Source organism: Rattus rattus, chromosome 4, assembly GCF_011064425.1.
Source record: "Rattus rattus isolate New Zealand chromosome 4, Rrattus_CSIRO_v1, whole genome shotgun sequence".
In the NCBI taxonomy this organism is placed as follows: Eukaryota; Metazoa; Chordata; class Mammalia; order Rodentia; family Muridae; genus Rattus; species Rattus rattus.
Genome location: NC_046157.1, coordinates 91,577,017 through 91,594,914, shown reverse-complemented (window position 1 = coordinate 91,594,914; position 17,898 = coordinate 91,577,017). Strand labels below are relative to the sequence as shown.

Sequence of the window (17,898 nt, the reverse complement as noted above, 5' to 3'; positions counted from 1 at the left end):
AGCTCTCAGGGATTAAACCATCAACCAAAGAGTACACATGGGGGAACCCATGGCTCCAGCTGCATTTTTAGCAGAGAATGGCATTGTCTGGCATCATAGGAGAAGCCCTTGTGCCTGTAAAGGCTCATTTCCCCAGTGTAGGGGAATGTCAGGGTGTTGAGGTGGGAGTGGGTAGGTGGAAGGGGGAACATCTTCATGGAAGCAGGAGGGGGGGATGGGAGAGGGGGAAACTGGGAAAAGGGATAACATTTAAAATGTAAATACATAAATTATCCAATTTAAAAAAAAAAAAGGAAAGCACCCAGGAGTTGTGGTAAAGGAAGAAAATGTATATAAAGGAAATAAATTAGAGGTAACAAAACAATAAATATAGGAAAATAGTTCATAGAGCATCACTGAAAGAAATTATTGAAAACCCATCTAAAAATGTTCTGGACCGAAAATACTGCTTGGAAAACAGGATTCATGGACAGTAGAGATAGAACCTAGGACAGTGTGTCTCAAAAAATTCATCATAGGATCTGCAAAACCATTCCTGAATCATTTTTGTAATATCACTAAGACACTGTTTCTTTTACTTGAGTTAGCACTTGAGTTGATATTTCAAAATAGCTGACAACTGCTGCCACCAGTCCTTATCACACACCGAGTGACATATACTGGCTCTCACAGCCAACACCATGTCCTAGCAAGAAGTGATTTGCTTTTAAAGTATGGTTTCACATATCACAATTTAGAAAGCTCTCCATGTTTAAATAATCTTTATTATTCACTTTAATGAGGTATAAGATATCAAAATAGGAATGAATTTTTGGGTAAATAGCATTCATGGGATTGTTTGAATTGTAAATTGGACTTGAAGATTTTCACTGGGTCACAATTTTTCGTGAAAACTTGTTAATGCACAAGTGGTAAGGTGGTGGGTTTTTTTTTTTTTTTTTTTTTTTTTTTTTTTTTCAGACCTGAAAGTTTGTCCAGTACTTCCTCAGGTAGGTAATCTTGCTGCAGAGTATCTAACACAAGCTCTCCTGTAAATTTAAAATGTAGAACAACTTGTAGCTTCCCAGCTTGAAGGAAATTTTTGTTGTAACTGGTTGTAAAATTAACAAATATGGTTATGTGGTATTATGTAAGGAGACCTATAAGCATTTAGAAGACACTGTGAAATTCAATGAACAATATTTCCATGTAACTACTACTTCATAATGAAAAAAAAAGATAAGATCGATTTGTGACCTAAGTCGGAGCAATAATTTTAATGTAAGAGAGGAAAGCATGCTTAATTCAACACTCCATTCTAACCCCACCTTTCAATCCACTACTTTGGTCATTTTTGTTAAGAATCAAAAGATATTGCAAGCTACCTAAAAATGACAGTTGAAATCCAATTTGCAGTCCTCTTTTCCCACTACTCTACATTCTAGGAGGATAACAAAGATAACAAAGAGTTACAATATGATTTGGGAAGAAATTTGAGGTAGAATGAGAAAATGAAATGAAGAAAACTCAAAAATTAGCAAACAAATTATAGAGGTTGGAGAAGAATTAATGATTTTGTTTCTAAGCTTGGGAGTGATATTTAGATCACATAAGAGCAGGTAATGACTGCTAAGCTGTGATCACAATTACTAGGCATTGTTTTGTCTTTGGGAGTTCAGAAAATGGTTCCCTGACACTAACAGAGTCAAGCTGTTGACAGACATGTGATTTAAAGCTATGTAAAGATATGATGATTCCATTCAACTGTATGATTGAATTTTGCAAAAAGATCCAATTCAAACCATGGCAAAAAGGCATAAGACTGATATTTGAAAACCCCAGCAGCAAAATATAGAGGCCATCTGAGAGACGAATATGTACCTTCTAGAACAATTTGTTGGAATCAAGAATCCTGGAACAAATTTGAAGAATTTATAACAATGAACTTGACTATGCAAAAGCAGCCTTTTGCTTAGAGGAGCTAATAATGACTAATTCCCTTACTATTGGCAGCATGTAGAATTCAAATAAACCAAAGTGAACTTGAAAACCTAGAGCTTTTCTTTCTTTTTGGTGTCCTATCATTTTTCTTTGACAGACATTGGATAAATAGTTTCTACTGAGTTCAAGTAAATTAGATGCTACAAATTTTATTAAATGGAGTATATCTTATTACAGTAACTTTTGTAAAATTATTTCATCCACTTTTTAGCCATAAAGATAATAGCAATTCTCTTAAGTGTGTCCAGACAAGCAACCTAGAAATATATTCAGAGATAATTATATTGATTGAGTATGAACTCCAGAAATAGAAATTTCTCCTCTGAAATGAGACATAATGAATTAACTTGTACCCAATGTCTTGCTCTCTCTCCCAAAATGAAGAATTGCTACGTTTCACCTTACACAAAATGATGGCAAGAAGTCACTACGTACTTCTAAGTATCTGTCTACCAGTGAAGAACATTCATAATCAACTCCTCAAATGATCTTACTATCTTAGTTATATAATATTAACATAGGTGTCAGGCATGAGAAAATAACTGGAAAGACAGTAAACCACATGCAATTCCCTAATTCCTTTAATTCGAAAACGGGAATTTTAAATCCTAGTATTCCCTAGACTACACAGGGATCATAATGTGTATTCACTCTATTGAGTTTAAGTATGTCAGCTATGAAAAAAAATAGAACTATTGAAGGTATTCAAAGTCATTCTACCGTGTGTTCTCAATTATGAATAAACCAAACATTGCAGAAGAAGAAGTAGAAAGACTCTAAGAGCCAGAGAACTTGGCCAAGGTCCTTGCTGTTAGATAGTGTCTTCGAGACATCACATAAAAACTGTGCCAATGAAATATCAATAATGTGGTTGTCTAAATAAGAGATGCATAAGGACCACACCAATAGACATACCAACATAGATGAAGAGGTACAGGTGGTTGAGAAGGGGAGAATCCATTTTCTCCAAAGACAAACTTCACAATAGGTCAATAGGTTTTCTAATCCCAAGTGATTAGTCCTGAACACCAATATATACATACATATATACATATATATATATACATACATGTACACATACACATATATAATATAAATGATATATTATATATTATATATTAATATATAATATATGAATTATTAAATGTACTAATAAATAAATTTTATGTGACACATAAAATATGTACATACTATATATACACATATACCATATATTATGTATACACATATATTGTATAGTATGTATACACACATATATATTCTCTGTAATATATATTAATACACATACATATGTTCTTATCCTTATAATGTTTCTCTCTACTTGGGTCCTGATGATTTGTCTTTCTTTTATTTAGTACAAGGTCCTTTTTAACAATTTGAGTCTTTTTGAACTTTTTTCTTCCTAATATCACTTAGTGACTACATTTATCTTTTGGACTTTTAAGCTTCTTTGAAATACTTGGCCTATTACAGTTTCTTTGACAGGCCTTGTCAGCTTGAAAGTTTTTCTGAACAAATTTGGGGTTCTGTTCAACACAGAGTGTATCCCATGTGGCAGAGAAACATTGATATGTATTTGTCTTTTTGACTCAGCTGAGTTATTAAGTTTCTGTTGAAACATTTGAGACAAAACCAAGTGCTTTGAAATGTGTATAGTAGTTTGTGGACACAAGGGAAAATGTCAAGTGTATACTATAATGATGCCCTCTAGGGAAAATTCTAACTGACTGATCTTTGGAAAGTCATGAAGGATTCTAAAGGAACATGTGGTATTAAAGAAGTTGATTCTCCCCTTCCTTCCTGTGGGTCTTCAGATCAAACTCAGGTCATCAAGCTTGGCAGCAAGACTCTACCCACTGAGCCATCTTGCCTGCCTTTGACCTGAAACACTGAATCACACATCCAGATTTCTGAAATTTCTAGGGACTCCAAGAAAGTTATCTTAACCTATAATTCTTAAAAACAATTTGAAACAAGTCTCTGGGCACTATTTTTAAATAACTTTCTGTACCTATCACATGCTAAAATTACTGTTCTTGGTATGTCTTATTTGTCTAATTTGAAATGTGTCTATGAATGCTTTAGAAATGATTTTTAGACTGCATTACCATACATGAGCCGTGGTTTTATGTTCAGTGTTTTATTTTCCTCTTCTTTCTCCTCCCCCTTCGTCTTCCTTTTTTTTTTCTTGAAACTGTAACTAGCTAAAAAGCAGAAATTTATGAGTTGATTGTAGAACTGGGGAGAGGAAAGAAAAAATTAGCAATTCACTATAAAGGTAATTACCTCAGGCAGAGCTAACTAGAATACTAATAAATTTAAATGTAAATTTTGAGTTCCCTTACTTATGGAATGGTGTAATCTACTGCTTTCAATTGTTAGATATGGAAATGGAGGAGGTAGAAAAAATATCCTCTGTAGAGATTTCTAGTCTTCTAAAGCAAGTATTATGGAAAGATAATAAGCATCTAAAATATTCCACTAAGGAAGAGTTAATTTATATAAAACAATATACATTTGAAAAATAATTTCTATTAAGTTATAATATTTTGTATTGGTTACATTAGTTGGTAAGAATTTTGTCCCAGATAGATTCAAGAAAGGAATTAAATTTTATTCTCTCTTTCTCTCTCTCTTTCTTCTTTCTTTCTTTCTTTCTTTCTTTCTTTCTTTCTTCCTTTCTTTCTTTCTTTCTGTCTTTCTTTCTTTTCTTTTTTTGTCAAATGTAACAGTATGCAAACATCTTTTTCTTTTCTTTTTTCCTTTTTTGTTTTGTTTGGTAAAGTGGTTAGAAAAGTTAATTGATTTACTTGAAACATATCTAAAAAATGAATTTTCAGGTTAGTCTCTCTGCAGCAACACTTTCTCAAGATTTCTAGGCTTTAGTCTATATCACATATGTATACATATTCAATTTATATAGTTAGTGTTAAGAAGGGGTAATTTTGTTATTGATAGAGCTGCTAATGGATGTCTTTTGTTGTAAATAATGTTAAGAAATTGTATGTTTTAATATGTAATTTGGTATAATACACACCAATCTTATCAACATTTCATGTTTTATAAATTAGCTATGATTTCTACTGACCTGGCCACTTTTGGATACCTAGAATACTGTATTAACAAAGTCAAGATTCCTTTTGATCTTTAGCTCTTTGTAAATCACCAATTCGTAAATACCTGTTTCAAGGCGATTTTTAAAATTTTATTCATGTTTAATAATTATAGGCACCGTACCCACCCCTTTCCCCTACCCAGGCAGCAGCAGTAGTGGTGCAAGGGCTGGGTCATATGTACCCAACAGTGAGGACAGCAGTCCCAAAAGTGATTTCAGAAAATAAAAAGGACCCTAGATACAGGCAGTAGTGACCCTTCCCCTGCAAATACACCAAATTTCAAGACTATACATACATACATACATACATACATACATACATACATACATACGCACCCTGGGGGAAAAAGAGAGACATTTGGCATCCTGAAGGGGATCCCCAGGCAGCCTCAAGGCATTCTGCCACATCAACCACTTTTATTTAGCTCAAGTCACACCACACTACAGGAACCCACTGCCACTGCTGCTGCCACCCCTCCTGCAGTCCAGGAAGCTGGCTGCCTAGGCTATCCACGTGTCCCTGGCTCCCAGTCCCCTGCCCCACCCACCATCACTTGTTATCAGACTCCTCCTCCTCAGCCTCACAAAGCCAGTTGAAGAATGCTGTGGCAGATTTAATGGCCTTACCCTGCTGTCCTTGCTGCTCTTCCAGCTGTAGAAAGCATCTTCCTCTCAACACTTGACTTGGAGGGAAGTCTCAAAGACAATTGCAGAATAACATGAAGGTTCGCACTGAAGTTTTGGATGCTATTTGCTGCTCACTCAGGTTAACCACTACCTAATTAAACACACGCTGATGACTACCACTGTCCTTCAACGGCTTCTATACTCCCTACACAGCTCCTCAAAGACAAATGTTCTCTTGTCAGGAGGTTCAGATTCTTCTCCCAAGGAATATTCCACCTTCGTTTCAGCCACAAATGAGACAACATCTTGGCCTTCTGCTAGAAATTCTGGCTAGCTCAGCCCAGACTCTCACCATAGTATCTTCACCTTTTTGGTACCCATGCTCTTGCATAAGGATCTCTAGCAACAGATAAGTAGCTTTTCCCGTGGTTTTGGAGGCTTCATAATTTCGCTGAAGAGCTCTCCCCTGGGCACTCCATCTTCCTGGAGAATAGGTGCTATCAGTTCTGCCAGGTAAAGCCATATATGAGGGATATCAATTTCCATATCCTCAGTCAATTCTAGTGTTTCATAGAGCCCTTGATAGCACTGGGCAATAGAAAGGTGTCCTGTACAGAGCACTTGGTGCAACAGTCATCCCATATGCTCACGAGCAATGGTATTCTGAAAGAGCCCCGAAGGGAGCCCCACTTTGCTCAAGTCTCGACTCAGCTCCCACCCAAAGACACACAGACGACGGTCGGTCTTGCTGTAAACACACGAGGAGGTTTAATTTAGCGGAGAGCTTCGGGCTGACACATATCTCTCGCAGGAGACAGAGGAGTCGACCCCGAAGCTTAAAAGCTTAGGGTCTATATAGGTAGAGGTTGGGGTGGGGGGAGACAGGGGCTCTTAGCGTGGCAATGGATCTGCTTATTGTGCAGGCTCGAAGCAAATCCGGGGAAGGATCAGGCTTTGATCTCCAGGGAACAGTCCTTTGATCTTCTGTTCTCAGGGTGGGTATTTATCTGAGTTGAGGAACCATCTGGTAAAACTCCAACCTTGGCTCCCTGGAACATTATCTATAGAACACGATGGGGGTTAAAACAAACATCATAAGATGGAGGTAGGGGGTCTGGGTTCATTACTCACTTGGACATTGTCGGGGGATGTCTCTCTCAGGAATTCGTCATGTTTGCCATTATGCATCCTCCCTATCTCTGATGGTCTGCCGGTCCCTGGGATCTCTCCTCCTTTTCCCAGCCCATCCGGTGTCCTGGGGTCTAGGGTTAATGAGTCAGCCTGCCCACCTGCATTTTTAACTGTTTGTGTTCATGAGTCAGGCTCTGTTGCCATAAGTTTTAAACTACTCTAAGATCTCCTCTTTCACTCCAGCATGGACTCGATGCCAAGCCGAAGACCAAAGAGTATGAAGCCAGCTCCTGGACCCATTGTACTGAATCCTTCATGTCATTGAGATGGAGAAATTCCTTAATGATGACCTTAGATTTTTTTCTCCATCTCATCCACAGAGAGCACAGCTTTTGGAGGGCTCACTGAAGGTAGAGTGGCTTCCCATTTCACAAGATCCTGACTATCATCCTCTGTGAGGCTAACTGCCTTGTGGAGCTCCTCAGGCTGGGGTGGCCGCTCTTTACTTTTCTTCTCCACTTCTTTGCTAAAACTTCTCTTGGTAGCAGGTGTTCTAGTACGATCAAGTCGGTCCCCACAGTCACCTCCCACTCACTTTGCTCTACTGTCTCCCCCATCCCCGTCTTTACCATCTCGTTCCCGGATTAAGCTACTCCTCTGTACAACACGTCTGTTTTCTGTGTTCTCTGTGAGTAATATTTGTTGAAGGGCAGAAAAATGATTCAAGGCAGCTGGTCGAGTAGCTTCCAATGCTGTGTCTGAGGGCTTGGCTCCTGCTGCCCTTGCCTCAACTCAGTCGTCCTCCAGATGCAAAGAGCTGCTTGTTAGAATCTGAAAGATCCTCGAAGAGAGACCCTTACTCAAGTCTCAGGAAGTCTCGGACCCCAGACACAGAGAGACCATTTTGGATGTAATACGCAAAGGCAAGGTTTATTACAGAGATCTATTACGGAGATCTCCGGGCCGACACGTATCCCACGCAGGAGACAGAGGTGTCGACCTCTAGTGGCTGGGAGAAGGACTTTTTTAAAGGAAGAAGTCACAAGCTCCAGGAGATGGGGGGGATGTCAAAAGGAAATACCAAAAATGTCACAAGGGGAAACTCTCAAAGTCACAGAATTGTTCTTAAGACTCTAGGGTTTGAATGAGGGGAAAGGTCAAGCATTCTCCTGAGAACAGATCCTGATTGTCCTTTAGGGTAAATGTTTGTCAGAGTTGATGAGGCATCTGCATCTGAAACACATCTGGTTGGGCTTGGCGGTCCGGTTTCCAGGAATATTCTCTGCAGGACACAATGGCTGGAGGGAACAGAGGGGACTTGAACAAACATCACAGGGGCAGAACCCATTACTCATTTACTCAGTCCGGTGATAAGCGGGAGGGTCAGTGTCTCTGAACCAGTTCGCCTGCATTTTTAACAATCTGTCTTCTTGAGTCAGATCCTGTTGCTGAGTTTTGAGCTAATTTAAAACTCTATCTTTCAAATCAATGGAACTGAAAGGAAAATTATACAGATTTAAGGTTTAAAAATATGAAGTTAAAAGAAAATTCAGACTCAGGACTAAACACTGTGAAAAGCAAGTCCAGGCAGCCCCGCCCTGCCGTTAGGACTAACAGACCATAAAGATAAAGAAAAGGAATGCAGGAACCAGCCCGAGTTATCAGGACTGACCCAAACCATCTGGCAGGAGGGCACCTCCCCCAGCTTACTCAGAGTCACACCTTAACCAGATGTCCTTCAAACCCTGTTACGCCCCTAGCTCCTAAAATCCTGTACACTCCAGTCAATACGTACTCTCCTGCTGTGCTGTAATCTCACTGCCATGTTTAAATGAGCCAATCACCTATAGCCGCACCAGAAATTAGCCAATTGTGTGTAACCGTGCCAAACCCCCTAACCTCCCCTATATAAACCCCCGAGTTTGGAGGCTCGGGGTCGATTCCTCTGTCTCCTGTGTGAGATACGAGTCGACCCGGGATCCCCGAGTCGACCCGGGATCTCGTTAATAAAAGCTACCTCTTGCTGTTACATCAAGACGGCTACTCGTGATTCCTGGGGGCACCCCACCCCGCGATCGGAGCGAGAGACTCGGCTCCCCGTTTAGGGGTTCGCTCTTTCATTTGGGGGCTCGTCCGGGATCGGAGTGTGATCCCCCGGAACCCCGAATGCCCCTTGGAGGTACGTTAGTGTGAGTGCTAGAAAGCGGCCGCTGAGTGTGTGTGTATGCATGTGGATGTGAGTTGCGTGTTACGGATTTTGCATTTTTCGGTACCGGTACAGACGCCTGGGAGTAGAAGAGGTTTTCCTACTCCGGGGTAGAAGAGTATTCCTACCCGGCGTGGGGCGTCTGGGAGTAGAAGAGGTTTTCTACTCCGAAGCGGGTGGATGAGTATCCCCACCCAGTGTAAAGGAGGGTGCACCCGGGTAGAAGAGTATTCCTACCCAGTATAGACGCCTGGGAGTAGAAGAGGTTTTCCTACTCCGGGGTAGAAGAGTATTCTACTCCGAAGTGGGTGGATGAGTATCCCCACCCAGTGTAAAGGCTAGCTTGAGAGTGCATGAGGGTGGAAGAGGTTTCCCCACCCAAGAGTGCACTCGGGTAGAAGAGTATTCCTACTCACTACAAACTAAGCGGAAGGGGGACGCCCCGACTCCGCAGGCTCTGGGACGCGTGAGAGATGTTCCGAGAGCCAGCCTTTGTCGGGTCCTGGCTCTGGGACGAGTGAGAGACATTCCTCGAGCCAGCCTTTGTCGGGAGGACCCGGCAACTAGCAGTCAAAAAGATCTGACTGTGACTTGACTTTGGAGGTCGAGTTCGGCTGCCTATTTAAGTATAGGCACGGACAAGTGTGCTTAGATGTGTTAGTGTCTGTTGTCTGTATTCTGTTTCTGTGTTTGGTATCCCAGAAGCAGCTAAGGTTAAGCGGCAGTTTGGGCCAGGTACTGAAGGTACCAGGCATCTGTGAAAATTGGTTATAGGATGCTTTGTCTTGGTCTTGTTTGTCTGGATTGTTTTCTGTGGTATTGTCCAGTGTCTTTTTGACTTTTGTTTCGTGTTTGAATTTGGACTGACAACCGTGTTTAAAATCTTGGACCGACGACTGTGTTTGAAATCATGAAACTGTTTGCTTTGTTCGTCAAAGAGTTTTACTTGGTCCTGTTGGTGCTTAAGTTAAAAGTTGAAAATAATTTGCTTGAGAGAGATTGTTTTCTGCCAGGAGTTTTATCTTTCTCTCTTGAGCCTCCTCCCCAAGGAGAGATGCCCCAGGTTGTGGGGGTGGGGGGCAGAGAAGCCCCTAAAATAGTTTCAAAGAATCTACAACAAGCTGTAAAGAATTTTGTTTTGTTTTTGCCAGTCAAAATTTAGAATTCAGGCTTTGGCGGTGGCCAAGGTCAGGATTAATGTTTTCTTTTTCATGGGCCCTTTTAAACCCAATGAGATGGTTTGGTAAAGGGCTGCTACTGAGGTCCTGATAGCCCCAGGTGAATTGGTTATAATTCTTTTGTCAGCTGCTTAGTATCTAGCACCCAGGTTCTAACCATCTCTCCATCCTTTTGTTATTAGTTGTTACTAGAAGCCTAGTGTCATTTGGAGGCTGGTTCTCTTGAGAGGCAAAGCCACGGAGCTGACACTGAAGAGGGATACTCCTTGAGGGAAAATCTAAGCTTGTGCTTATTTGTAGCTGTGTGACTAAATGCTGTATTTAAAGGGTTAAGTTGCTGAGAGTTAGTATAAGTTACAGAGAAAGTAAGGTTGAAAAAAAAGAGGTAAAAAGAGCAGGAAGCTAGGGAAGAAAAGAGACAAAAAGAAGAGGAAGCTAGAGAGCTAAAGAGAGATAAAAGACGAGAGAGGAACATATACTGGCCACAGTAGTTAGGGAACCTAGGAAGATAGTACCTGGCAACAGAAGAGAATTCCTGGCTAAAGATCAGTGTGCCTAATGCAAAGAAAACGGACACTGGGTCAGGGACTACCCAAGAAAAAATAAGAGGGGCCACTGGAGAGCTTTTTGGTCCTAGAGTGCTGGCTATGTACAGAGATAGAAGGGAAGTGTGGATACAGGGACCCAATGCTCTGTGCTCCTATGCCCCCCCCCAGTGGGCCAATATCCAAAGACCTTGAGTGCAAGGGGCTACTGGCAACGAACAATACTTATGGACTGCCCGAAGAACAGTGGACCTTGGCGTGGGCCGGGTAACCCACTAGTTCATAGTCATCCCTGACTGCCCCATCCCTTCCTCATGAGAAAATTGCTCTCCAAAATGGCTTGTGTGGGCTGAAATGGCTGGGTGAGGCCATGTGTATGCATATCTACAGACTGTGTATGTGGAGCTTAAGACCTGTCTCAGTGTACCAGTACCTGATGCTGGGAGATGAATGGCTTAGCGCTGTTCTGCTTGGAACATATCACTCCTGCCAGCTGGGCACTATCAATTATCACCCAATCCAGGACTTAAACTGTGATAGAGTGGCTGATGTTTTGCCTTTGAATAGAGTGTCCCAAAAGATGGGACCACTGGTCAGCTGCCATGGACTAGATTCTCCACCGGTTGGGGACAATCTGGTCACCTTGCTGCCCAATCCGGACCTGGAGCCACCACAGCACGAGTGTCAAGCACTGGCAGAAGCCCATGGGTGGAGGAAAGACCTCTGCAACTGGCTGATTGACCCCTGCTGAAAAAGCCGAGGACCTTGTCCACAGACAGGAACAGTTCTCTTCATGAATGAAGGTCAGACACAAGTGGGTGCTGCCATGGTGGACAACACGATGTCATCTGGGATGGCTGAACCTCAACCCCCCAGTACATCAGTGCCGCAGATGCCTTTGCCATCTTTTGGATGTCCTGGTGAAGCCAACAACTGTGAGTACTATTCATTGCTCAGGATACCAGGAGGGAAGTGATTCAGTGGCATTGGACAGTAACAAAGCAGATAAAGTGGCTTGGGAAATGGCTATGCAGGAGCCTATACTGGTTGCAGGCCTGCAAGAGACAGCCACTGGGAACTGGGATTGGACTAAGGGATGGCCTCACTTAGAATGTACAACAGAAGAAAAAGGCCCAAATTGCTTAAAAAAAAAAAAAAAAAAAAGACTCACTTTGCCAAATACAGAAATGGACTCATTTAGGAGATAAGAAGTTTGTCCAAATAGTTAAGGTGTATGTAATAGACTTTAAGATTTTAGCCAGAGCGATAGTAGAAAGTATACAGTGAATGCTTAGCAAGCAAACAGAGCAAAGAGACCTAGAGAGTTTAATGAAAAGTCGAAGTGAACTTCACTGAGATAAAACCAGGAAAATATAATCACAGGTATCTCCTAGTGCTTGTAGATACTTTTTCAGGAATAGATAGAAGCTTTCCTCACCAAACGGGAGATGGCCTCTGCAATCATCAAGAAGATACTGGAAGAAATCTTCCCCAGGTCTGGAGTGCCCAAGGTAATCTGGTCAGACAACGGGCCTACTTTCGTTGCCAAGGTAAGCCAGGGTGTGGCCAAGTATTTAGAGGTCGATTGGAAATTACATTGTATTTACAGACCTCAAAGTTCAGGACAGGTAGAGTAAATAAATAAAACTCTAAAAGAGACCATGACCAAATTGACCATGGAGACTGGCACAGACTGGGTGGCACTCCTTCCTTCTTGCTCTCTTCAGAGCAAGAAATACCCCTTCCAGATTAAGCCTTACCCCCTTTGAGATCTTATGTGGGGCCTCAGCTCCCCTGACTGTATTAGATGATGTTACTGAACCAACATGTCATAGTGCCATAGTGATAATGATTTGTGTGCCAGGCTAAAAGACCTACAGGTGATACAGAAAGAAATCTGCTCACAGCTAACAGCAGCCTATACCCCGGAGACCCCTGAGTTCCAGGTCGGAGACTGCAGCTACACTGAGCCCAGACATTCGAGCCTCGCTGGAAAGGACTGTACCTGGTGCTGCTGACCACCCAGACAGCTGTCAATTCTCAGCCCTCACCAGCTGTGTACTAACTGTTGGGGCTGAGAGCTGGGACCTAGAGGGAAATTCAGTCATGTTTGTCCTGGGTTCTATCAAGATAGGTGTGGGGATAGGCTTGATTTCCATTACAAATGATGTAACATTGCATATGTTAGTACTCCTAACACTTCTTGGGACTGTGCCTAAGGGATCACAATCTGTATAAGTTTAGAAGTTCTAAAAGCTAGTCACGACCTTGGTGTGTAGGTTTAGATAGTGTCCAGATTGGAATCCTGATGCTAAAGACTTAGTAAAAGACACAAAAAAAGGAGTTGAGAATTACTTAGGGCTAAGGCTATCTAGGTGCTGCAAGGGCAGCACAAGGACATCTGCTGTTGCAATGCAAGGCTTATAGAGAGTTCAGAACTGCCATTCAGGAGTAATTAAAGACTCCATGAATAAACTTAGAGAAAGGTTAGACAAAAGGCAGACAGAGAAGCGCATCAGGGATGGTTCGAGAGCTGGTTTAGTAGATCTCCTTGGATGACTACTCTGGTATTTTCCCTTATGGGACCCTTCTTAGTTTTGCTTCTGCTTCTGATTATAGGTCCATGTGTGTTAGAGAAACTAGTTAATAGGTTTGACTCCTACAAAAAGATAGAGACGCTCAACAAGGTTGGTTTGAGTCTTGGTTCACTCGGTCTCCCTGGATGACTACCCTACTCTCTGCTATATGGCTGGGCCATTACTAATAATTTTCTTGGTTTTAGTTTTTGGACCCTGCGTGACAAACAGGTTAATTGCTTTTGTTAAAAATCGAGTGAGTGCTGTGCAGTTGATGGTTCTGAGACAACAGTACCAGTCAGTTAGGACAACTGGTGAGACCAAATACAAGACTTGATATCAAAATTCTAAGATTAGAATTACTTAGTAGAAGAAGAGGGGAATGAAAGGATAATTATACAGATTTAAGGTTTAAAAATATGAAGTTAAAAGAAAATTCAGACTCAGGACTAAACACTGTGAAAAGCAAGTCCAGGCAGCCCCGCCCTGCCGTTAGGACTAACAGACCATAAAGATAAAGAAAAGGAATGCAGGAACCAGCCCGAGTTATCAGGACTGACCCAAACCATCTGGCAGGAGGGCACCTCCCCCAGCTTACTCAGAGTCACACCTTAACCAGATGTCCTTCAAACCCTGTTACGCCCCTAGCTCCTAAAATCCTGTACGCTCCAGTCAATACGTACTCTCCTGCTGTGCTGTAATCTCACTGCCATGTTTAAATGAGCCAATCACCTATAGCCGCACCAGAAATTAGCCAATTGTGTGTAACGTGCCAAACCCCTAACCTCCCCTATATAAACCCCGAGTTTGGAGGCTGGGGTCGATTCCTCTGTCTCCTGTGTGAGATAATGAGTCGACCAGGATCCCGAGTCGACCGGGATCTCTTAATAAAAGCTACCTCTTGCTGTTACATCAAGACGGCTACTCGTGATTCCTGGGGGCACCCCACCCCGCGATCGGAGCGAGAGACTCGGCTCCCCGTTTAGGGGTTCGCTCTTTCAGAACCAGACTTTATGATCCTGGTGAGGTCTCAATGGGGAGACTGCCTTTGCTGATGGGCACTGTATTTCTGCTACCATCATCCACAAGTGGAAGTTGATAGGAGAGCCTGGAGGACCCCCCTGATGTTTGTCACTGCCCTTGGCCATGAGCTGATAACACTGTGCTCTTCCAGCTCAGCCTCCTTGTAAATTTGATCAATATTCTTAGGACCCTGATCCCCCTAGCGTGGCACCCAATTGCTCTGTCACAGACTGAGTACATCCTGCAGCATAAGACAGATGCAAGATGGTCTTTTTTTAAATGACTTTTTCCATCTGGTTGAAATACTGATCCGTTCAAGGCTTGGCATTTGCAAAGTCCAAGCCTTGGACAATCGGAATGAAGAGGTGGCAGAGGCATTCCAGGGACTCTTCATTGTGGTTCTTAAATAGTCTGACAACACAGCCATGCATTATTGCTTTTGTTAACATCTTCAACTTGAATAATTCTCCAATGGTCTTGATATTCTTTACAGAGTAACGCTGAGCTATGTCCTGGGCCTCTTCGTGCTCTTCTTTCAGACATCCCCACACTTCTGCCGTAGCAGCTTCATTCATCTCTTTTTGTCCTTCTTCAAAAGCTCCATCATGATCTTTGTCTTTCTCAAATTCCTTCTGACACAGATTTAACAGCAGTTTTCAAAAATTCAGTCACTCTTGGCTTTTCTGTACTGGACACTTTCAGCACCATGAAGCAGAGGCACATGTTGGCATAAGCCAGAGAGAAGTGGGGCTCTGAAATGGCCTTCTGAAAGATGAGGTCAATGACTCCTCTGAGGCATTCCTTGGTGTCAATGGCCAGCTGTCTCACCTGTTTCATCAGCTGCTGAAACGTCTGGAGTGTCTGCATATTCAGGATGAAGCCTACCCTGCAGAACAGGTCCTGGGTCTTGCTTCCATCAGCATCCTCTTCCCCTTGATCTTTATATTCTGCTTTCAGTATGGGTTCGGCAAGAGTGAGTTCTGGAGAGAGGCAATATGGCTCCCCAGTTTCACAAGAGATGGGGGTCAATTCTTTTACAGATATTGGTAGTACCCCTGTTGTCATAGTGTCCCCAGGAATAGAGAGGAATCCAAGATTAGATTCAGACGTCTGCTCCAAAATTGGGGGTGGCAATGGGGTTGGAGAAGGCTGCAAAGGCTGAGACTCTGTGCCAGGGCTATGCTCTGGATCAGGCAGCCCTGGTCGCTCCCCAATGGCTGCTCCCTGTGACTGGTCATCTGGCCTGATAATGACAGCAACCTGAGGCAACTTCCCATTGGGTTGAGGCTCCAGACTGCCTTCCATCTGGGGAAGAGTGGGTGTGGAGGCAGTGCGGGCACCAGAAATGATCTCTTCTTTAATATCCTTTCTTCGAATAGTTTTTGGTTCCTCTTAGGAGCAACCTGGGTGGTTGGTTCATCAGAACTGAAGCAAGAGCCACACTAGCAGGAAACTGCCACACATCTTGGACTGGGTAATAGGCTCCAGCACAGGTCCCAAACTCAGTAGGGCTTGCACCTGAATAGAAGCCTGGGGCTCCTGGCTGCACAGAGTACTGTTGTGTTGAGACAACATATGCAAATCACCCCTGTCTAGGGATATAGTAGGCTCCTTGGGAGGCTGAGTAGGAGATCTGGGAAGGGATCGTCATTACTTGGGATCCAGCAGAGCAGACATGGGGAGCTAGGGCAGGACAGGCAGGGGCTGGTAGGGTTGAGAAGGCTTGTTCTTTTGTGTCACTTGAGGCAAGCTAAACACCACTGGTTCATTCTGCCACTGGCTGTGGGAGTCCAGGGGACCTGGCAGGTGTAGAGGCCTGTCGGCTGAGAAGCATTGTTCATTTCACTTGGTTCCACATCAGGGTCCCCAGAATATTCCCTCATTAATAAGTCCACAGTGCTGCCTACAGATTCTTGACATCCAAAGGCCTTCAGTCTTTTTCAGTTCACGCAGCCAAGCCCCACGTAGCAGCACAGATGTAGTCCACAAACATTTCTGGCTGCTTGCCCAGATCCCACTCAGTGGCCACGGCTTCTCCACAGGTGCAGCCAACTCCCCATAAGACCAGTTCAGAGGGCAGAGCTGCCTCATGGTGATTTTAAGGACATTTAATGACTTATGGATCCATGACTAGAAATATTTAGGACGTGACTAAATTTTATGTATTATAAAGAAGTTTGTAAGTTAAAGACATATAACTTTATTATTAATATATTCAAAGAGACATATGAATATTCTGCTTTATACAGTATGTATTCCAGCTGGGCTGTCTATCTATAAAACGACTAAAAAAATGCTTTTGACATTTCCTGCATTTTTAATCAGTCCAATTCAAAGGAAAAAGCTGCCATTTGGGCAATTTTCTTTGAAACTCTGGCTACATCTGCTTCTGTGTATATAAGGCACATGTACACAACAGAAAATGAGTCTAGACTCACTAGCACTTCTTCCTAGATTTATAAGAGACTGGTTCTTCGGTGACATGATGCTAATTGCTGCTGCTATCATATGTATGTTTATGCTTCTGTATTATATAAGCATCTCCTATACAAAGTTTATAAACACACTTTACCTGACAGCTATTCAACAAGAACTATTATTGATTTAACTTTGATTGGACCTGTGTTCATGTGTCCACCAGTGAACTGAGACTATTTCCTTTAAGGAAGAGCAATTAACTATACTTCAGTTTTGTCAACTCCAAGCAGTATCTCTTACCTATTAAGAGGCATTGGACACTGCTCATTGAAGGTACATGCCTGTGAATTAGCATTTAAATTTTGACTTTTTTTAGTTATTTTTTAATTGGATACTTTATTTAAATTTCAAACCTTATCCCCTTTCCAGGTTTACCATCCAAAGCCCACTCTATCCCATTCCCTCTTCCCCTTCTTCTATGACCTAACAACCTACCCCTTCCTGCCTCCCTGTCCTGACAATACCCTACACTGGGGCATTGAGCCTTGGCAGGACCAAGGGCTTCTCCTCCCTTTGGGGTTGACAAGGACAGTGTCTGCTACATATGCAGCAGGAGCCATGGATCTGTCCATGTGGACTTTTGGATGGTAGTTTAGTCCCTGAGAGTTCTGGTGGGTTGGTATTGTTCTTATGGGGTTGCAAAGTCCTTCAGCATTTTCAATTCTCTAACTCCTCCAGTGTGGACCCGATTCTCAGTTAAATGGTTGGCTGCTATTATTCACTTCTGTATTTGTCATGCTCTGGCAGAGCCTCTCAGGAGACAGTTATATCATGTTCCTGTCAGCATTTACTTCTTGGCTTCAGCAATATTGTCTGGGATTGGAGGCTGTATATATATGGGCTGAATCCCCAGTTGGGGCAGGCTCTAAATGGCCATTCCTTCACTCTGCTCCAAACTTTGTCTCCATATCTCTTCCTGTGAATATTTTTGTTCCCCGTTCTAAGAAGGACTGAAGAATCTGGACTTTGGTCATTCTTCTTGAGCTTCATGAGGTCTGTGGATTGTATCTTGAGTATTGCAAGCTTTTGGGCTAATATC

General features: G+C 42.6%; 2 pseudogenes; one reads left to right on the top strand and one right to left on the bottom strand.

The window, feature by feature from the left end:
• Positions 1-1,455: 1,455 nt before the first annotated feature.
• LOC116898430 lies at positions 1,456-1,999 on the top strand (annotated as a pseudogene).
• A 3,646-nt stretch (positions 2,000-5,645) lies between these two features.
• Positions 5,646-16,222, bottom strand: LOC116898429 (annotated as a pseudogene).
• Positions 16,223-17,898: the final 1,676 nt, after the last annotated feature.